Here is a 23640-nt window from a genome sequence, read left to right on the forward strand (position 1 = left end):
GCTCCAAGAATAATTCCACTTTCCCATTGGTCTAAGGTTCTCAGTTTTCACACATTCTTACCTGTTGTGTTGGGGTGGGGGAGGGGCAACTGTTAACCATGATAAAGGCAATTTTTTTCCTACTATAGTAAAACTCTTAATTATTCAATGAACTGGATAATATATGTGGATGAAACTTTTTTTTTTAAAGCTAGCATTGAACTCAGGGGCACTTAACCACTGAGCCACATCCCCAGTCCTTTTTTATATATTTTATTTAGAGATAGAGTCTCACTAAGTTGCTAAGGCTGTGTTTGAACTTGTGATCCTCCTGCCTCAGCCTCCCGAGCAGCTGGGATTACAGGCCTGAGTCACTGTGCCTGGTTGAAACTATTTTAAATGTCTCACTTTTAAAAGGTTTAAGTAAAACGAGTGCGCGTGTTTTCACATATTGACTTTTTCTACCAAAAACTATAAATGAAATTCATCTCTATTATTCTTTGAAACATAAATTATTTTCATTTTGTGTAATATTTTCTGGGCAATACATACCACTATCACTTTCCTTCCAAGGTTTTGTTGTTACAAACAGAGAGGCAATTATTATTCTTAGTTGTGTCTTTTTAAAAAAAAATATGTGTGAAGGTAGAGGAATAGCATGTACAAAGAGTAGCATTGCTGAGTCACCAGATAACATTTTATTAAGTCTTAGTAAAGTCTCTCATTGTTTTTAAGTGGTATGAATTTGTACACTGTCCCACAATCTACGTGTCAGAGTGCCACTTGTCCCAGAATGTCACCAGCACAGGTTACTATCACTCTCTCCATTTAGCCATCCGTTTGATGTGTGGGGCCTGTAATATTTTGTATTTTTTGTGATGCATAGTAAGTTGTGATACCTATATCAGTTTCATTGACTGTGAAGTTACCCTCATGTTCTAGTCTCCATTTTTCACTTAGGTTTTCTCTCTTTTTCCCATTTCTGGTATTTTTTAAGACTTATGTGTTCTAGATATGAAATCTTTGGACGTTTGTACAAATAATTTACCTATTCTCTCAATTTATATTTCTGTTGTGTTCTTAAGTGAATAGAACTCTTAATCGTAAGGTTTATCAATATAAATAATTAATGTCCCATATGTATATCCATTGATTTTATTAATAAACGTTTTGCAATTAGATTGGGATTAAGGGGTTTTTTGTTGTTGTTTTGCTGTTTGTTTGTTTTTAATGTATAGTGCCCACTCACAGGTCAGAGATAACTTTCTTCCTGCCCAAAGTCACTTGATAACATTGTTTATTGAGAAATGATCCTTTCCCTAGGTAAAGATTGCTGTAAACCTGGAGCATATTTAAGAGCAGATATGCTTCTGGAATATTTGTTCTGCTGCAAAGTTCCATTTGTCCTTTACCATGCCTATGTTATCTTCTCCTAATTGCTATGTTTCTCCATAATAAATTTAGTATCTAAACCGATTTAAGTGAGTCCACTAATTTTGTTTTCGTTTCTTTGCTTTTCAGAATTGTCCCAGTGATTCTTAGCCTTTCCTGAAATTCTATGTGTTATATAATCAGCTTTTCATTGGAACTCCTGGTAGAATTGTGTTGAAGAAGGCACTGAATTTTTAGATCAATTAGGGTAGCAGGGTAGCAGTCACATCTTTACATATCTATTCATTGTGTTGTTACTACAAATATCAATTTGTTTAGATCCTGGTGATTTTCCCTCCAAGAAAGATTTTTGATACTGGTCTTACTCAGATTGGTTGTGTTTTATATTAGTTCTTTTTGGCATTTAATAAAACATTACAAATTTTATGAACGTAAAAATATAAAATGCACCCCACTTTTTTAGTTCGTAAATATTCAAATTGATCATGGGCCCAGTCTCAGCGTGGTGGTGCACAGATGTGAACTTTCCTTTGTTCATCCTTTTGGGGTTCACTCCTGAGTTTGGTTAGCTGCCAAGACAGCTGGGAACTAAGTGCTCTAACCAACCCTCAGGCAGGATGATGCCTCCACCACTTGTGGTCTGTAACTATCTGAGAAGTTAGTTTAGACTTGTTAGCATGATATGCTCTCTAAGGATCCAGAGGAGACTGTGTAGGAATGTACAGCTTCTTGAGTTGAGGGCCAGGCTCAGAACCTGCCGAGTCACTTACACACTGGTTCCATGGTTCTGTGGGCTGTACAGAGTCAGGGTCAGTTAAAAAAAAAAAAAAAAAAGCAGAAAGCAAACTTTCAAAAGGCATGGTCAAAGAGAATTTTAGTCTTGTATTGTGTGTAATATATATTCCAAATTTTGTGTGGGAGTCTCAGCAAATTACACGTTGTTCTTGAAAAATATTTTTATCCATCCTTATTCATTTTGTATCTTTTTCTTGCTATAATCTACAAAACATTTAAAGCTTAATAATGCTCTCTTCTTGATTCGATGTTCAAAGTTACCATTATTTTACTTTTAGTCATTATACTTTTCATTGATTACCATTTATTAGCATAAGAAAATTTCATCTTTTATTTAGTTTGCTAAAAGTGTTTATTGTGAAGTGATGTTGAAATTTTTTTCTAGTTATTTATGTATCTATTAGGATAGCTTGGGGAATTTTTTCTTTCTAATAGATTCAAAATAGGAATTAAAATGGATTTATTTGTGTATGTTTAATGAGTATGTATTTATTTGAATATGGCCATACAAAATGTTTTATTTGTAATATATTTGGATTTCTAATGGGACTAACAAAAAATAGACATTTTATAATTTTATAGGTGAACAACCCTTCACAAAATATTTGCTCATTTTTATATCTTTAAAAAACTAATTGTTCAAAAATAAAATTGATTCCATGATGTGTTTATCTATTTATCTATCTATCTATCTATCTATGTATATGTAGCTATCTTTAAGTTGCTGATATTTTGCTTAGGATTTAACATAAAATCTAATGTATTAAGGTGGTGGCCCTATAATATTGTTTTCTATGTGAAATTGATTTTATTGAGGAATGATTTTTATATAATAAATAGCATACATTTTAAGGATATACTTGTGTGAGTTTGGAAAGTGTAACTGTTGTGATTTGGGTATAGAAAGTTCCCAAAAGCTCATGTGGTAAAGGCCTGGTCCAATGAAAAGATTTTCACAAATGGGGCTTTTGGGAAAGGGACTGGATCATGAAAGCTCTCGCCTCATCCATGGATTGATTTATTGGGGGTCCCCATCTGTTGGCATTATTGGGAGGTGGTTGATACTGCAGGAGGGGGAACATTGTTGGAGGGTGTTTTGATTTAGATATGAAGTGTCTGCCAAAAGCTCATAGGTGAGACAAAGCAAGAATTTTTGGAGATGAAATAACTAGAATATAACTGGTATATTGTGATTGATGAATTAACTGAGCAGTAACTGTAGGCAGGTAGCATCTGCTGGAGAAAGTAGTTTACTGAGTGTGTCACCTTGAGTTTTATAGTTTGTTCCTTGTGAACAGAGCTCTCTCTATCTCTCTGTGCTTCCTGGCTGCCATGAGGTGAGCAGCTTTCTTGCACCTCACCCTTCTGCCATGGCAGCCAGGAAGCACAGAGGCCCAATTCCATGGGGGCCAGCTCACCAAGGGCTAAGACCTCTGACCCTAAACCAAATATATATCTTTTCTACTTTTAGTTGTTTTTCTCAGGTAATTTGTCACAGTGATGAAAAGCTAATACAATAAGCAAGTGTGCAATCACCACCAAAATCAACTCATGGAGCATTTCTGCTCAACACTCTCCATTTTTACTGCCTCAAATATTTATCATTTATCCCCTCCAAATAACTAGACATTGCATCTTTCGACCAACAGTTCATCACTTCATTCCCCAACCCCCTTCAGCCTCTAATATCCATTGTTCTTCTGCCTCTGGGATTGACTTCTTTAGATTCTACAGACAAGTGAGAATATACAGTGTTTGTCTTCCTGTACTTGACTTATTTTACTTAACTAATGTTTTCCAAGTAAAACCATGCTGTCTTAAATGATGGAAGTTTCTTCCGTATTGTGGAAGGATACTCTTCCATTGTGTATATGTACTATGTTTTCATTTTTATTTTTAATTTTTGATGTACTGGTAATCCAGCCAATAACCTCACCTGCCAGACAAGCACTCAACGATCGAGCTGCATCCCTAACCCGTATGCATCCTACTTCCTTTATCCATTTATCAGCTCATGGGCACTTAGGTTGATTCCATATCATGGCTATTGTGGATAAAGTGTCAATGAAAATAGGAACACAAATATGTCATTAACATACTGATTCTATCTCCTTGTCCGTATCAAGTGCTGGAATTGCTGGATCATATGATAGTTCTAATTTTAAATTTTTGAGGTGCCTCCATATAGTTTTCCTTATGGTTATATTTAAATTTACATCTCACTAGCAGTGTGCAAGTGCTCCCTTTTCTACGTCCTTTGTTGCCCTTGTTAACTTTCATCTTTTCATAATATTTATTCTGAGGGGTGGGAAGTGACTTACCACCAGGGTTTCAAGTTGCATTTTCTCAGTGATCACTGATGATTAGCCTCTTCCTTATACTTATTGTTCATTTGTATCTTTTAAGAAAAGTTTTTTTAGATTCTTTACCCATTTATTTTTATTTGTTTTTGTGCTCTTGAGCTTTTTGTTCCTATGTCTTTGGATATTAATCCTTGTCTGATATACACTTTGTAAAACTTTTATTCTAATCCAGAGGTTGCATCTTCACCCTGCATATCCACCAACTAAGGATGAGAGTCCTTGCCTCACATTCTCCTTAGCACTTGATGTTCTTTGTTTTTTGTACTTTGGGACTAACAGGTCTTTGCTGTTTTAATTCGCGTTTTCCTAATAATTCCAGATTTTATAAAGAAAATATCTTTGCATTCTGTCTTAGAATTTCCCAAAACTTGTTTTCTGTTTTGACTTTTTTTCTTGGTTTTGTCATGTTTTGATTTTTATGCATTTCATCATTTTGTATTAAGTGATATATTTCACATATTAAGATTTAGAGGACAATGTGATTCTACAACATGTACAATTAGAAAAAGGAGAAATCGTACCCATCTATGTATATCAAACTCATAAAGCCATTCTACTGCTATGTATAACTAATTAGAAAATTTTTTTTAAATTTAAAAAAGTTTAGAGGAAATTTATGGAAGAAGAAATATTATTTCAAAGATTTATTTAGTTTCTTACTGTCAACTAACATAGGTTTGGAGACATCCTTCAATCTGAGCATATTTGTTATCGTGTATGGTTTACTTTCTTTTTTTTCAACTCACCTTTAAATTAGTTTCTCCCACAGATCCTGGATTCCTGCTCATCTCCATGATCAAGTCAGTGAGAAATTCCTGCTTAGATTCTTAGTTTCTCATTTCCTTTCATTGGAAAAAAAATTTTCCTTAAGGAGTAAAATAGCACCAAATACTGGCTTGACTCCCTAACTTTCTTATTTTCATTAGAATCCAGCTCTGCAAGTCTTCACTGCTTTGGTTGCTTTACTACATGTAAAAAGTAGATTTCACATTTTTTTCTAGCTTTTCTAGTTATCCTCAATCAATAAAAAGCTATGAGATACAGTCTGCCTTTTTTTTGAAATTTAGGTAATATTGGTAGATTTTCAACCATGATAATTATAATTACTATTTCACATTCTTGGCATCCCAAATTCTTTGAATATTATAAACTTATCTCATTTATAGTGAAAATTCCCACTTCCTCCTTGTTCTCTAGCAATCATTATTTTTATTGTGTTGTTTCTTATTTCTACTTCAGTAAAATTTTTCAATGCTCTTATGTTTATTTTTATATACCATTTTTTTACTAAATTTCCACTGAATATAACCTATTTCTTAGTATTGAGTGTAAGATTGGACCTGCTGTTAAACTTTTGTTTCTCATTCCCTTTTTTAATGTTGCTATTATCCTATTGTATTGCTGGACTGTTGATGTGAGGTAGTGATTATTTCGTCTATGACTGGTGCACTTGATGTGCTCATGACAGATGTTCTTGGCCTTCCCAAAAAAGGAGGTGACCACCTATAAATCTCCAAAGTGACCACCTATAAAACTCCATGACAGATGTTCTTGGCCTTCCCAAAAAGGAGGTGACCACCTATATAAAACTCCAAGGTGAACACCTATAAAACTCCATGACACATGTTCTTGCCTTCCCAAAAAGGAGGTGACCACCTATAAAAATTTAAGTTCTTAAAATCCACACTGTGGTGCCTTTTGAGATCTGTCCACCAGTGCCTCAAAAACTAACCATGGATATTAATCTGATGAAAGCCAGGAATCTCATGTATGTTATTGCTATTTTATGTAAGTCTCTACTTACTCTCAGAGAGGGGGCTGTGGGATCCCTTGATCATACAGCTTTAGACTCCTCAGGATAAAGTAGGTGACTCCTGCATTCTGACACCTAGATCTGCCAGTTTGGAGGGTTCTACGTAAGACATTAAGGAACACTTAGGAAACATTTCTTTGAATGTCCCTAAATGATGTTGCTTAAGCAAGTATAATGAATAACACAGATGGTCCACTGTCCTCATTTGCACCATGAGAGAACTTCTCATATTTTATTTTTAGGCTATAATGTCTTGGTTAGATTAAACAGGACCTAAATCTATCAACATCTTATATCCAGATATAATATTTGTCTTCTTGAAGATTGCTGTAAAGTTTACTTTCTGTTATTTATCCACACTTATTAATAAATAGATGATTTATAACAAACAAGTCTTTCAAGGTGAGTACAGTTTTTCCATTCTGGTATCCTGCCTCTGGACATGGAGGGATGCCACAATAATATAATCATGTATGTCAGGAGTCTTTCCAGATGCTAATAGAGGATGACACAGAAGGTCAGGGACAATGCTGGGCTTCAGCTTAGTCCAAGGATTTGGTAGAAGACAGGGGTGGTGAGAGACAAAATCTGCATCTTCAATACCCCTCCCCCGACACACTCACTCCTGCAATGAAAGAGGAGGATTTCATGTACCATAGAGTGTAGTGGGTTTTGCTTAAAATGCATTTGATGGATAAAATATTCCAGAAGTTCAAAAGTGTAAAAATTTTAATGCCAGGTAAATTTTTCAATGAGATATTTCATTCTGATTGAATGATGATTACAGATCTAGGAACTTGGTTCTTTAATTTGCTAGCAAGGAGAGCAGAAAAGGAAGTAGGCATTCTTTAAACGTGGCATTATACCAGATACTTTTCATATTACTTCTCATTTGGGTGTATATTTTAAATAAACATTGACATTAGGGTCTTAAGGCATAAATATTATGTGAGAAATATATAAATAGCAAAAATAAAATTTTCAATTTAATTTGGAAAAATAATGTGCTTTTAAGAATTGTGGAGTAATAAAGAATAACTATTCCATGTTTGGCAATGTTTATTCAAACTCTTAGATAATAATCTCAGTAAATTATTGTAATTGAAATATAATTTAATAAATTATAATTTATTGAAATTGCTATCAAATATTTTGAAACTCCATTGCAGATAAGAGACCTTTACATGTCTTTACAAAAAGAAACTTTAACAAAAACTGAGATGAAAGTGAGTCAGAGAACCCTGCAAAGAAATTTTGCATGTTTACTTAATACAAATATTAGATGAAAGAAATACTTAACACCTGGTTTGTAATAAAACAGGAATATTGAAATTACCATTACTTACAACTAAGAAGTTCAGTTTCTACATAGAATTCTGTCTCTTCATTTTGATGTTTCCAGAAAAGAAATATATTAAGCAATTTGATAGACATGTTAAAAAATACTCATAAAGGCAAAGTGTTAATTTATTTTGTATAAAAATACAAAACTCTTAAGGAAAATTATTGAACACATCTATTCATTTATTTGTGTCAAAGCACTTCTAAACTCCAGCTATTTTTAAGGAACCAGGCTGGACAGTGGGGAAAGCAAAAAAGAAAAAGAGGACTAAACTACATAATGCTCCTGAAGATGTGTCAAACACTACCCCTGCCCTGGCCTGGGAATGCTCTTAAATGGCAGGAAGACAAAGCAAAGCAAAACAAAAACAAAAACATATTGAAGATGTGGTTGGGTTGAGGACTTTGAGATGAGGCGATTATCTTGCATTATGTGAGTCAGAAGTAAATGTCATTTCATGCCTTCACACAATACAGGAACAGAGACAGTATCACCAATTTCTTCAGGGAAATAAAAGAGATATGTGTATGGGTTAGTGTATGTGGTAGGAGTTGATAAAGTCTGAGGAAGACAGATTCCAAAAAACGTTCCCCCAATTCCTGTTCCCCTGTGTTTTAATCAAAATTCCTGTTGAGATGGGATTTTGCCCGTGAAATTCTCAAATCTGTTAACTGCAAGAGAGGAGATCATTTTAGCAAATCTGTTCCATTCCAATGATCACCTCAAAATCAGAGAGATTTCTCCAGATGAAAAAGGGGAATGTCAGGTACATTCAAAGCATGGGGAAGATCTGATATGATAGAAATGTAATCATGACTGGTTTTGAAATGGAAGGGCCATTAGGAAATGTGCACGCTTCCAGGAGCAGCGAGCAACTCCCAGCTGACAGTCAGCAGGGACAGGGAGACTGTGGACCAAAACTTGCAAAGATAGACACCACAGACAATGTGAATAAATTTCTAACCTGATTTACCCCTAGAACCTGTGGATAAGAGCAGAGCATAGCTTGTCTAAACTCTTGACTTAGGCCTTGGGAGACCATTAGCAGAACACCCACCAGAGTTTACCTGGACTTCTGACCTACAACATAGTGGGAGAATAAATGAGTGCTGTTTGCAACTATTAAATGTTTGACACTTGGTTACTCTACAATAGAAAATTAACACAAATTTTACAATTTTATAATGCATAAAGGAATTAGTTTTATATAAGTCCATTACCTGAACTAAAGACTATTATCTGACCATTACCTGACCTATACAACTATAGTAATCAAGATGATATTGGTGAAAGAAAAGATAAATATATCGATGGAACAGAATAGAGAGCCTAGAAATGAACCCACATAAATAGAGTCAACTGATATTTGATAAGGGAAAAAAAAGGCAATGTAATGCAACAAAGATCATCTTTGCAACATATGATGAAGGAATCATGAGACAGCAACATGAGAAAGAATCTAGCCTTAGACTTTAAACATTCTGGTATGGTAATGACTTTTAAGATACAACACCAAAGACACAACCCAGGAGAATAACAACTCATGAACTACACTTCATTCAGATTAAAAACCTGTGCTCTGTTAAAGCCAATGTAAAAATAATGAGAACACAAGCTGAACACTATGAGAAAATGTTTCAAAATATATCTTATAAAGAAATATTTATTATCTAAAACATACAAAGAACTCTTAAATGTTAGCACTAATATAATAAAATGAACTCAATTTAAAAATATGTACAAAAGACCCAAACAGACACTTCAATCCAAAAGACATGCAGATGGCAAGTAAGGATCATCTGTCATTAGGGAATTATAAAGTAGAACCACAATGTGCTAATCCTACCTAATTATTAGAATGGTTGAAATATAAAGCCCTTAACACCAGCAAAGGTGACCAGGCTGTGGAGGGACGGGGACACTACTTCACTGTTGTGAAAATATCCAAAAGAGTTTGGTAGTTTCTTAACAAAATTAAACATACTCTTACTTATATGATCCTGCAGTTGCACTATTTAACATTTACCCAAAGGGGTTGCAAAGTTTTGCCTGCTCAAAAGCCTGTGCCCAGTTGTCAATACCAACTTCTTCATAATCGCCAGAATACACAAGAAACCAAGAGGTCCTTCACTAGGTCAATGTACAAATAAACTGCCGTTCATCCAAACAAAAGACTATCATTCAGTTATTAAGCCATGAAAATGCCTGGAGGAAATTTCCATGCATATTGGTATGTGAAGAAAGCCAATCCGAAAAGGCCATGGGCTGCATGATTTCAGTGCTATGACATTTTGTAAAAGGTAAAACAAAAAAAAGGCAGTGAACAGATTAATGCTTGCCAGGGCTTATGGGGAATGGAAAGATGACAACAAGAAGCATGGCAAAGTTTTAGACAATAAAGCAATTCTGTGTGTAATTACAACAGTGGATCCATGTCAGGATACATTAATTAAAACCTGTAGAATGTAGAACACCAAGAGTGCACCCCAATGTATTTAAGGCACAGGGATGTACGGAAGTTGACTCACTGTAACAAATGTTGCCATTCATTGCAAAACGTTGCCTGTGGGGAAGGCTGTCCACAGGGATTTGGCCTCTTGCATCTGCAGGTTCTGCATTCTTGGATTCAAGGAATCATAGATTGCAAACATATTTTCAAAATTTGTCTGTACTGAACCTTTGCAAATTTTTTCTTTCCAATATTCCCTAAAAATTATAGTATAACAACTACTTTTTCTAGCATATATATTGCAATGAGTATTATATAAAATCTAAAAAAAATTTAAAGTATGGAAGGATGTGCATAGATTTTATGCGTATATTACCATTTTATTTAAGGAGCTTCAGTGCCCACAGAGTTTGATATTTGTGGGCAATCTTTGAATCAATCCCCCATGTGTTCCCAGGATGACTGTATGCAGAAACTCTGCCTTCTGCTAAATTTTGCTGAGAACTTAAAACTGCTCAAAAAATAAAAGTTTAGAACTGTGAATGTAACTCAGTGGTAGAGTGCTTGCCTAGCCTGCCTGAGGTCCTGGGCTCAATTTCCATTACCACAAAACGGTAAAAATAAAAATAACAAAGTTTGATAATAAAAAAAAAATGGACTTTACATTTGATGGTGAGAGTCAAAGATTACTTAATATTCCAAAAATCTCACATCCCTGCTGATATACATAGTGAGAATTACTAGAACCAAATAATCAGGGAGTCCTTCTAGCCATGCAAGAGCCCATGAGCCCAGGTTGACAGACAAGCAGGGTCCAGGTTTCCATGTCAAGACTTCAGAAGTGGAATGATGACTCTTGACACATGCTTGTTACAAGAACAGAAAAAGATGAATTCTCTCACTAAATGAACATGCTGTCTTGATAAGTATACATAAAAGAAGAAAGTTATTTGGTTAAAACTCAAAATAACAATTAGAAAGAATGACACATAAACATGGAAAGATGAAAGAGAACTTATTCACAAATGATAACAGGTTTAGCAATTATTCTAAAATAGAATTCACTATTCATATATTCTCTTGAAAACATAATAGCTAACTAGTAACTTAGGCATATTATTTTTTTTTTATTTAATTTTAGACATAGTGCTAAGTAGTTTACATTCATGTACTAATTTTCCTCACCAGAAAACAAAACAATACAAAACAAAATTCAACCAGTATCAGCAACAGGATCAGCAGCAGCATCAACCAGGAGTCTCAAAAGAAACCAATCTTCAGGACACAATTGTACATGCATGTAATTCCAGCAATTCAGGAGGCTGAGGCAGGAGGATCACAAGTTTGAGGCCAGCCTCAGCAAGTTAGCAGGTGTTGGGGGCTATACAGTGTGGATGGCGCCAGGATGGCGCCTGGCAGCTAGCCAGAGGTTGCTTTGATCACATCGGTGGTGAGGAGGCTGATTAACATAAGCACACTCAGGTGATTTGTCATTGGCCGTATTCAATTAAGTCCACGCACACAACAGGTGCACAGGTGTTCCCCAGTGCTCCTGCTCGGGCCTGCTTGTTTTGACCTTTACCATGATTGGGCAGCTAGCTCCTCACCTAATCTTTGCATATTTGGCATCAGCCCTACCCTTCACCTCCTGGAGGGGATATAAGCCGGCTCTTCTCCAGCGCCGGGATTCGAAGTTCCAGGCCCCAGGTTTGAGGTTGGAGGTTCCAGGTTGGAGGTTCCAGTCCCCAGGTTTCCTGAATCTACAATAAACCATTCTGAATTCAGAAGCCTCACTATTCATTTGTCTCCCACGCCAAATTGACTCGGCTGGATGGCGTCAAGCAGGGCCCTAAATGACTTAGTGAGAACCTGTCTCAAAATTTAAAAAAATTAAAAGGATTGGGATGTTGATCAGTGGTTAAACATTCCTAGGTTCAGTCTCTGGTACCAAACCAAGCCAAACAAAACACACAATCTCAGTTCTAACTCCAGGTCTCCTGAAACAGAATGTGCAGGGTGATCTTTTTGCAGGTAAAAGTTGAAGAAAGTTGATCTACCTTTCCTGGATGCTTCCCATATCATATTGAGAGTAAACCAGAAGATATATTTAACTCTTAGCTTTTCAACCAAACACTGTGTGTCTATCATGTGATGTTAAATAAAATCACAAAGGAATCTCTATGTGGGAAGTCAAGACTGAAATGTGTGTGATGCCTTTCTATGGTTGTTGTGGAGAATGAACCATGCTAGAAGACTATCAATGTCCTGGGGCTTATTCTTGCATCTTAACTTTGACGTTGAGGGGATCTGATTAAAGAGGTAATTGCCCCAAAAGATTTTTTTAAATCCACCCAGTCTTGAAAACTTGTCTTCAACAGTCTCCTGGGGATGGAAGTCAAAATTATCAATTCAAATATCTGAAAACGATTAAAGTGTAACTTAGTCCTCTCAGAGCCTTGGACAATGTGTTCAAAATGTTGTAATATAGACCTAACATAATATTTTCATTTTCTTTTATTTTCCTCATCATTGACCTAAAGGATGTTAAAATTACACTCCTATATGCACAGAAATAAAATGCCTTCTTTGATCTTTGAAAGGATAAAACATCTATTAGAGTTTTCATTTTCTTAGGTATCAGGGATGCCAAATAGGTAATTATTAATTTTGTGAGAAAATATGAAAATAATCTAACTTGCATTCTATTTTGAATCTTGGATGTCATAATTAAACCACATATCTGTGATGGATTTGCTAAAACAATTAGATGTAGATAACAAAGGTAAATTGGGATTTAATTGTTAGAGACATAGAGGTTTTGAGTGTCTCTAGGTGGTCTGTGTTTGGATTTTTGATAGTTATAAAGAGTACTGTTATGTGGATATTAGTAAACTTGTATTGAATCTATATGCAGATTATATGTTTTAAAGAGACCATCTGCTTCTTTACTTTTTGTTATCAATAACATTTACATGTATTTCTAAAAAGATTGAAATCTAAAATGCCCATAAAAATTAATTGAGTTTTCTTTACTATCAGCCTGAGCACATTGCATTATTGGAGTAACTGTATATTGTACAATATTATTTTTTCCATCTAATTTTTCTTCATTGGCACTGAAAGAATAGGGCATTTTAAAAATAAGAAGGATATAATATTTGAAACTCTGAAAACTCAATTTTATAAAAAAAATTATGACTATGAAAAATAAGTTACTTTCTCTGGACCAATAACCATAAATGATTGAAAGTTATCTGTCATATGAACAACTTGTATTCATTCTTTGATATATTTACAAACTGAAGTACTAGTTACATAGTTCCCCTAGAGTAAGTGATACCTTAGTAATTTTAAAGATAAATGTCTCTGTTTTCAAATATGATTATGTGAATACATTTTAATATATTCTTTAACATTTCCTAATTTTCATATATTTAAAATATATCAAAAACTAATATATGAAAATCTCTCTCAGTTTCCTACATAGCAGGAATTACAGGCCTGAGCTACCATGACTGGACTTCCTATGATATTCTTAATAAAATAATAATTTTAGTAATGCTGTGACACAAATCATATGCACACACACAAAAAAAAATTCCCATAGTATATATAATATTTTAAAATTTTCTTTTTTTTCTTACATAGAAAATCTTCAAGGTGTGATTACCATCTGACAAAACCTATGTCATATATCTCTTAACTGTTTAAGACAATGGAATGGATAAAGCTGACTATGAATGGAATTAGGTGAGCTTTCAATGGTTCATTTGGACCCCTGTTTTTTTCCAGTAGAAATTAGTCATACTCTCCAGAAGACTACTTAATGACTTGAGGAACCAAGATGATATTAATATTCTTGATTTCGTGTGTATGCTTTCAAAATTCCTTCTATTCCTAAAGCTGTCTTGACACAAAGTTGTTGTGAAAGAGATTGGGAATTTTTACTGCAAATATTTTCTATTTCCATAGAAATAGAAAAATCAGCAAATCTCCTATGGGCATAGAATACACCTTTGGATGTGTTGATTCCATGTAATTACCAAGGAGCACTTAGGTCAAAAAAGAAAAAAACAAGGGGCTGGGGAGATAGCTCAGTCGGTAGAGTGCTTGCCTTGTAAGCACAAGGCCCTGGGTTCAATCCCCAGCACCCAAAAAAAAAAAAAAAAAAGAAAAAACAAAAAACATTTGAATCAGAAGAATGCTCTGAGTAAGATACTTGTTATTAGATAAATATTGAATTATGCTATATTCTTGGACAGATTAAATCAATTTCGTTGAAAATAAAATAGGAACATTCACTTATTTGAGAACTTCTGTTTCAATCACTTATACAAAGAGAAAAAAACAAAACAAAAAATAATCTCAACCAGATTTAGGAAATGCCAGTATGTAGGCTGCATATTTATTATGTTTTGTGGCCATGCGAACATTTGAAGGTAGATACATTTTCTGTGCAAAATTTTCATTCAGGAGTTCTTATGCTTCACATCATTTACTTGGCAATTTATGGTTTTTATCCTTCCTTAAAATGACACTTCTGTGATATCTCAGCAGACTTGTAACTGGAGATTAGGACTGGTTCCCATTGCTCACTAATAACTCCCCATAATTATGATTACTAAAGTCAATTAAATTAGCTAGGGTTTGTTTCTTGCTCAAAATATTTTCTGGTCTATTATGACAATCACTGGTGTTTTCATATTGAACATTTTGAAAACCATTACTACCCCATGACTTCAACTTTTCACAGTAATAATATATATTAGAAGCATCTCACTGAACAGTACATGATTTTCAGATTCTGAGTAGCAACATGACTGACATACTAATTTCCCAGAGATCATGAGTATATTAAATATTTTGCCATTCTTGCAATCTTCATTTTGTATCATGTCAAATGAATTGGCAATCAAAATCTATACTTTATGAAATTCAGTGCAGTGATATATAAAGGAAAATGTAATTAAAAACCAAATAGAACTAGTGCCATATTTAAAATGCAGCAAAATATTAATCTTCAAATCTATGTAATGCAAATTCTATTAAAGACTTCCTTTCTGTTTAAACAATTATCTTCCAAATTGTTCAGCTTTTCATTTTGAGCAAATCCTCCTAAAAATACTACATGAACAATATTACTATAAATTTATCCCCAGCTTATGATTTTTAGGGAAATTAATTATTTTTTCATAAAATGATTGTTCTTCTTTGCTGAGTACATTATTAGGTAGTTTATGATTTCCATCATTATTGCAAATGATAGATTTGTGTCTAACTTTTTTATAGTTTATGTGGGAATATAATTTATTTCTATAAGTGGTTTTATATAAGGCAGATTTGCTAAACTTTATTATGAGTTCTAGTTAGTATTTCACATGTTCTCTGACATTTTCTATATAGTTATATATATAAATTACCAATAGTGAATATTTTATTTAATCTTTTCTACAGTTTATGGCTTTTATTATTTTTATTTCCCAAACAATTTTCTGTTAGGTACCTTCCGGCAAATGTGGACCAAACCAAATGATTGATGGCCAAAGAATGGTGTCCCTCATTTAACAGTAATACTTCTAACCTTTAGAATATAATGTTTATCATAATGCTGCTTATATGTCACAATGATCTTTGTGACCATTTCTAATATATTAGTTATTATATTAAGAAATATTCTTTTTAATTTCTAGTTTTTTTAAATACTTTGGCCAGGATTTTCTGGCAAAAAATAAAATGTATGCTTATCAAGCATCTCTTTAAGTAGCATTCCATGAATGAAAGCTGGTGATCACATCATGACCTGCAGTATTTATTGGAAAAGTATGACTTTTACTAACAGAAGGATACCAAGGAAAAACTAACAAATATAACTCGTGTTCCCACTGATAATTCTAAAACCTACATCAGATCACATAGTTAGAGTATTTCAATGTTATTTTGGCAGTTCCTTGTTATCATTAAAACAGAAATTTCATGTGAATATTTTTTTAAATAAAGAGCGTTGAAATCATATGTGAAATATGCATCCTAAAGAATGGGAGAAAATATTTGCATATCATATGTCTGATAAAAGCATAATTTTTATGCAGAATATATAAAGAACTTCTACAACTGAAGAATAAAAACATAATCCAAGTAGAAAATGGACAAAGGATTTCAATACATATTTCCTTATAAAACAGATGAAAATGCAAAAATGTACCTGAAAACAAAGCTCAACATTATTGATCATTAGAGAAATGCAAACCAAATCCCCATTGAGATAATTAATGTACTAGGATGTCTGTCATCACAATAATACTAAAAATTAACAACTGCATGAAAATGTAGAAGGATCAGCACCCTGTGCATTGCTGTTTGAAATGTAAAATGCTATAGCCATTATGGAAAACAGTTTGATCTTCAAACAGTTAAGCACTGAATTTCCAATGACCTAGGAATTTTAATCCCAGATTTATTAAAAAAAAGGAATAAAAATAATGGAACTTGAAAAGATATATGAAAATTTTTATCACACAATGATTCATGAGAACCCAAAATTGGGGAAAACACAATTTTCTATCAACAGCTGAATGGGTAAACAAAACAGAGTACTGACATGAACAAAAGACACTATTCAGCCATAAAAGGAGAGAAGTTCTCAGACATGTTACAACATGGCTTCACCTCTGAAACATTATGTCCAGTAACATAAGTCAGACCTGAAAGACCAATGTGGCATGAGACATCTTGAAGAAATAAATTTGTACAGATGGAAAGTAGATTGCGTATTACCAAGATCACGCAAACAGATGGTGGGAAGGTGTTGTGTAATGGGTAAGTCATTTCTGTTTGAGGTGGTGGAATTTTTGGAAATAGATGGTAACAATGTTTATACAGTATTATGAATGTAGTTATGCCACTGAAGTTCCTTTAAAATGTTAAAGAAGCCAAATTTTATGTTATGTATATATTTTAGCATGGTTTATGAATTACATGGGCTGATTTCTGGTAATTTATATTTACAATTGTAAATGCTTGCACATTAGAGGAAGAAATTGATTTAATCTTAACTTGATCTGAATTAGGTAATTTTTCTGGAAAGATAATGGCAAAATATTTCCATCTAATAATGAGATAGAATATTCATAACTGCTTCATTTCATTACTTTTTTTTTTTGATACTGGGGTTGAACTTAGGGGTACTTGACCATTGAGTCACATCCTCAGCCCTATTTTTTGTATTTTATTTAGAGACAGGGTCTCACTGAGTTGCTTAGTGTCTTGTCATTGCTGAGGCTGGCTTTGAACTCAGGATTCTCCTGTCAGCCTCCTGAGCCACTGGGATTACAGGCATATGCCACTGTGCCTGGTTGTTACATTTGTACCCAGTTATAAAACTCTGTGTTTGTTGTTTTAAAAGTAGATCCTGAAATAATATTAAATAATAGACGAAAAACTGAAAGTTAGTCTTTGGAACTAGCCTTGACTTTGCATTGATTGTGAGACCACCTTTAAATTACTAAATCTCTTTCAGACTCTCTTTTTTCCCCTATATTTGTAAAATAAGAGAATTATAAAAGATTGTCTTTGAAAAATCCATAAACTAAAATATACTATGATTATATGAATAGGATTTTTATGTTCATCTTAACAAGTTGATGGAATGGTCATTAGAAATGTGAACTATCATCAAGGTAAGGCAGTTAATATGGAAACCACTTCAATGATTGAATTGATTACACCAATTTCATGCATATTTAGAACATTTAAGTAAAAGTATTGAAACTGTGAACAGGCAACCCAGGAAAACTAGCACTAGTGATATATAAACTCAGTCGTGTGCAGTTTTAGTCACACTGAGAAAGAAGGATTTCTTGTCATGTGTTAAGAATGTGAAATAAATATGGGAAGCTCTATCTCCTTTCAGTCAGTGAGTAAATGAAACCAGAACTTTCAGATTTCTTGGATGGCTGGATTGCTGATCATTTATAAATTGGTTCAGTGGCCTTCACAGAAGGGTTGACTTCCTTTCTCAGAGTCTTAGACACTCAGGGAAAAACTCTGTCATAGCAAACATTAGTGTTTTTTCATAAGAAAAATAAAAATATATGTGTTCTTTAATACTGATTTAAACACAAAAAATTCTCTATTTTGAAGAAATTCAAATTCATTCTTAAAAATGGAAGAAGTGCAACTATCATTTATGGGCAGCAAATGAGCAAGGATTTAAATCTGCCATGAACTTTTGAAGTGTAATGGTCAAGCAGGGAGTTCCTATATGAACCAGTTAAATAATGATGCATGTTTATAAGGTGGGTATTTTGTACATACATGTATATAGGAATATGCCCCAGTGTTTTCTTAATAAATTTATTTATTAGATTAATTCTTATTCAACTACCATATCTATTTACATAAGTTCATGTTCATCATCTTCAAGGGCTGCTTTTGGGTGAACCTTAGAGAAATGGAAATAGGCAGTTATTCTGCATATTTAGGAATCAATGAAAAATGAAAGGTGGGACTAAAATTTGATTTCGAAGATGATTTGAACTTGATTTCAGCTATTTATTTACTTAAATAAACTCACATGTTAATGTTTGGTTTTAAGCTTTGTGACCCACATTTTCAGCCTCATTTTATCTATTGTAGCTTTCTGATTAAAATCCTTTCCCTCTACTGTCCACGTTAGTGGCAGCCTGCTGGGAGCAGTTTCCTCTACTCCTGGGTTTGCTTTATGGAGGTGAGGGTTAATGGCTGCAGGCAGGAATCCCTGCAGTAATCTGGGTCACTTATATTTTACAGATCAGTGATTTCTTTACCCAGAGCAATCTTAAATTACTACCTTGAACACACACACACACACACACACACACACACACACACACACACACACAGGTGTGCACGCTTTTCACCTTGTTCAAGAAATAATCTAAAGAGAATGCAACATCTAAATGAAAACTGAAAATAAAGAATAACATAGTGGAGAGAAGACATGTAACATTATGATACTATTTTTATACTTTGTTCTTATATTTTTTTCCTATTTTCATTTTGAAAGTTATTTTTTTCCTCAAAGAGAAACTAATTCTATGACACATTCTCAGCCTCAGTAATGTTTTAACCTACATTCCACAGTCTCTTGTTATAACCTTCATGGCTAAAACAATTATTTCAAACTTCATATTTGTCTAGCAATAATACTTAAATCTATCAGAAGTCTTCCCTCACTATGCCAAAATCAGATTTAAGGACACATGAAACTTTATTTTTATTAAGATAGATTTAATTAGCTCTTAAGTAAAATAGTTTATTATTTTCATGATATTCTGTGAGTGTAAGTGAATGTTTGTCATAGATAAGTAAATGTTTCACATGAACAATTATCAACAATATTTTAAATATAAGGCAGATATTATAATGGATGTACTAAAACAAAAAAATTACACTCTAAATTCTAAAAAAAAAAACCTGTTATGTATACTTTTTACTTCTTTGTTTTATTTATTCACTATATATAGAAGCTAAAAAATACATTCACTCTTTTAACTGAAGCCTATCTGTATGCATAATTTGTTTTATAAAAGAGAGACTGTTTTGTAACCTAAGAGTTTTCAGATTATAAACACTGGACATATTTATGTCTTATTAAATAATTTTATGACTTTTTATAACAACATTATTTTATGATATATTTCATAGATCAAGCTTCAATTTTTTAAACTAGTGTTCTCTTTGGTGGGCATATCCATCTTTTAAGTATAAAGACCAGTGTGATAAAAAAAAATAGGCAATAATAATCCATTATTGCATTATGGAATAAATTTCTGTAATTGGTAATAAAAGCTTTACAGTTTCTGATATACATTGTGAAAAAATCTTCCAGAGTATTTTCCTGATACACATGCCTACAGGCTATACATTCAACATCCTATTTTCTTATATAGCTTAATATTATTTTATATTGTCATTTAATAATATTTTAGAAATTAGAAAACTTCAAAAGTTAATTTTTAAAATTTTTATCTTCATATTTTTTATTTATTGGTAGGGATAATCTTTTCTTTTAAATATTTATTTCATTTTGCAATTGCTCATCAAAAAAGTGTTCATATATTTAAAAGTATTATCTCCTGGCGATTATTTTCTAATAAATTAAAATAATGTTGCACTCTTTCCATAATATTCTGTAAGTAATTTTCATAATGTATTCCTTGTATGTAACTCTATTTAATGGTACTTTTAATGTATTAATTATTTATTCCTCACTCATTTGAAAGGCTACTTTCCTTTACAATATGTTAAGGTACAATGTATGCTTTTGATTTTGTAACTTTTTCTTTTACATGAATAAAACTATCTCTGGAAAAGGACAGGATTGACAGATAGCTCTTTTTTGATTCCATGGTTGGTAATGTATTGTGGTTCTTAGTTGATAGAGCAATTTGGTTAATTCTGATAATCAATGAGATCATGTTACACCATGATCCTCAGATAGATGAAATTGAGCACCAGGCAGAGAAGGAGTCCTGATGAATACCCAGGGTTTGGCCTAGTCTCCCTCAGTCAATGTAAAATTCTGACTGCAAAATTGAAAATAGGGCTCAAGGTATTTGTTTCACCTACACCAGAGAAGGAAGACCAAGTGGTGAGACTTTCATTGAACTTGTATCAGAAGATAAAGTAAAATTGGCCCTTGAAAAAAGACAGAGAAACTATAGGCCTCAGGAGATTCACTGAAGTATTCGTGTCAAACAATATTGAAATGAATTGTGTGCAAACAAGGTAGTCCAAACCGTCCTGGCTCAGTCAATGATGGCTTCGTGTGGCTTAGAGGACTGTCCTTTGGATGAAGGTAAGAACAAATTTTCAGTTATTCCGAAGGTTGGAAATTGTGCCAAATGTGATAATGCTATCAGGGGACTTCTAGAGGAAGAGTGTGGGGGAGCCTTTCATGCACTTAGCTTCATAGGAAATAGATGAAAAGGCACCAAGGAAACACAAGGAAACAATAAAGAGTGAATATATTGAAATATTTAAGAGTAGTTGAGCTGATCTTGGAAATCATCATCACCCACCACCAAAGCATATGGTCATGCAGCGGTCAGGTTTTTATGGCAAATGTGGGGCTGGCAGAGGGAGAGGGGAGGCCAGCATTGGCAGAGGAACTGGCTTGGAGAGGATAAGGCATGGTGCTCATGGTGGAGACTAAGATGATTATAGTGTCTGTTAATGAGGGTTATGGATTTGGCTTAGATAGATTTGAAGGAGACTTCAATTACCCTTTTTCAGGAATGTCCCTCACAGACACAAGGATGGTGGCTCTATCTTCTAGAGTACAGCATGGCATTGTGTACTCCTTGGGGGATTACCTTACAGAATTTCTGAGAAGGACACTTATAATTTGTTTGCTCTCTTCAACCCTGTGAGAATATACACCAAGATTGGTCTGATGACAGACTAACTGGTGAAAACAGGTGTTGAGTTTGCTACTCATGAAGATGCTGCGGCAACTATGTTAAAAGACAAAGCAAATATGCGGCAAAGATACGAGGAATTCTTCTCCAGCATTACAGCAGGAGCAAGCAGTGGTGCTTATGGTACCCAAGCGATGGGTGGCATGGACTTGTCAAACTTGTCCAGTTATGGTAGTCCATTCAGGCAATAGCTGAGTGGTGGTTATGGAGGTGGCTATGGTGGCCAGAGCAACATGAGTGGATATGACCAAGTGATTTTCAATCAAATCATGCACAGGTAGCCAGCCAAGGAGCAGTGAACAGCAGCTACTAAGAAGTGGGAGCTCATATCCATGGGTGTGACAGGATGGGAGTGACGCTTAGCAAGTCCCGTAGGTCTGGTGAATGGGGAATGTAATTGATCCTGATCACTGACTCTTGGCCAACTTTTAAAAACAAACAAACAAACAAACAATAAAAAAAAAAATGTCATTTTAAAACTTTTTTCAATCCAAGCTGTGGTTTGTTGAAATCAGGATCATTTGAAAGATTTAACATTCAGTACATTTTAACACAACAGTCATCCAGGATGTAACAGCAAAGCTGGGTAAACTATAAACCAATTTTCTGTATTTCTCAAGTTAGTGGTATTGTAGGATGTACTTAAGCAGTAAGCATATTTAGGTTAAAGCAGTTGAATGCTAAATGTTAGTCTTGCACCGCATTACATTGAACACTGGATGCATGTTGAAACATGTGTTTTATTTGTGTAACTCAATATAGGAGCTGTGTCTACAATTAAAAGTGAAACATTTGGCATGCTTATTAATTCTAGTTTCATTTAATAACTGGTAAGGAGCATAATTTTTTTAAGTATATGGAGAAAATTTGAGCTGCAGTAACCCATACTTTAGGATTTTGCTCTTGGTGTTTCTATGAAATTCTGAGGCTATGATTTAAATCTTCATTTCATCGTGATTTTCTTTTAGATGTATTGTGCTAGGTAAAACTTGTCAAATCTTCCTTTAATAATAATAAAAAGAACCATACATAATTACAGTAACTGTGTAGTCTACCTTAAAATTTGTAGACAAGACTAATATATACTACTTTCATAATATTCTTGGCTGTTTTATTAAGATTATTCTACTAGGAATATTTAAGAATTGTTATATAGTTCAAAATATTATTAAAACATTACTTAGAATTGCTTTGGATTTAAAGAAATATTTGGAAGTAATTGGAATTATTGACATTAGTTTTCTGCTGAAGAATATTACATATTTCTCTATTCAAGCTCTATTGAAATAATAAAGTTATGCATTATTCTTTATGTAGGAATTTCTTATTTTTGAACAGGTTTTTTAAGGCTATAGGTTATACTTTTATTGGTATTATTGATAACATTATGTTTTCAAAATTGTTCTCTTTATCTTAAAACAATGTTGTTTTTATTTATTTTCTAATAAATTATTGACATACTACCACTCTTTTCACCTCTCATTGGTCTTGATTATTCTAGTTCAAAATTTATATCCTCTTCAAATTATTTTGTGTTTTCAAATGTTTCACATGATCCTATATATTTGTTTTTATTATAAGCCATGTAAATAAAATGTATATATGGTTAAAAGTTCACTAATACACCAAACTTCCATTCTAAATGACTGCTATATTAAAATACAGTAAATTGCTATTATGGTCTATGGATTTTATTTTTCATATATATGGTCAGGTAAAAAATTTTGTTGAAATTATAAATAGCTTATGTAAAGATACTTTGAGCACTTTTTTTAGATTATTATATTTATTTGAAAAGACAGAATTAAAAGTATATTTGTCATGTCTGTCTTAAAATGTTTCAAGAATATTTGGTACATATTTACCAGTAAATGATATTTTAAAGTTTCAGGTTTTTGACAATTTGCATTTAAAAAGTTTTGTTCCTCTTTTTACAACCACTGTCATTATCATGTTATGATTGTCTCCTAAGAAGACTGTTTGAAAAACAGCAGGTTTCTTAGCTTTCTGTCAATAATATTATGTAATATTTATATATCAAATATCAT

General features: G+C 33.4%; 1 pseudogene; it reads left to right on the plus strand.

Annotated features, from left to right (window-relative positions):
• LOC124994852 (heterogeneous nuclear ribonucleoprotein H-like) overlaps positions 1–21873 on the plus strand; it is a 29568-nt pseudogene extending 7695 nt beyond the window's left edge.
• The last annotated feature ends 1767 nt before the right edge of the window (positions 21874–23640 follow it).

The sequence above is a fragment of the Sciurus carolinensis genome, chromosome 10 (assembly GCF_902686445.1).
Source record: "Sciurus carolinensis chromosome 10, mSciCar1.2, whole genome shotgun sequence".
NCBI lineage: Eukaryota > Metazoa > Chordata > Mammalia > Rodentia > Sciuridae > Sciurus > Sciurus carolinensis.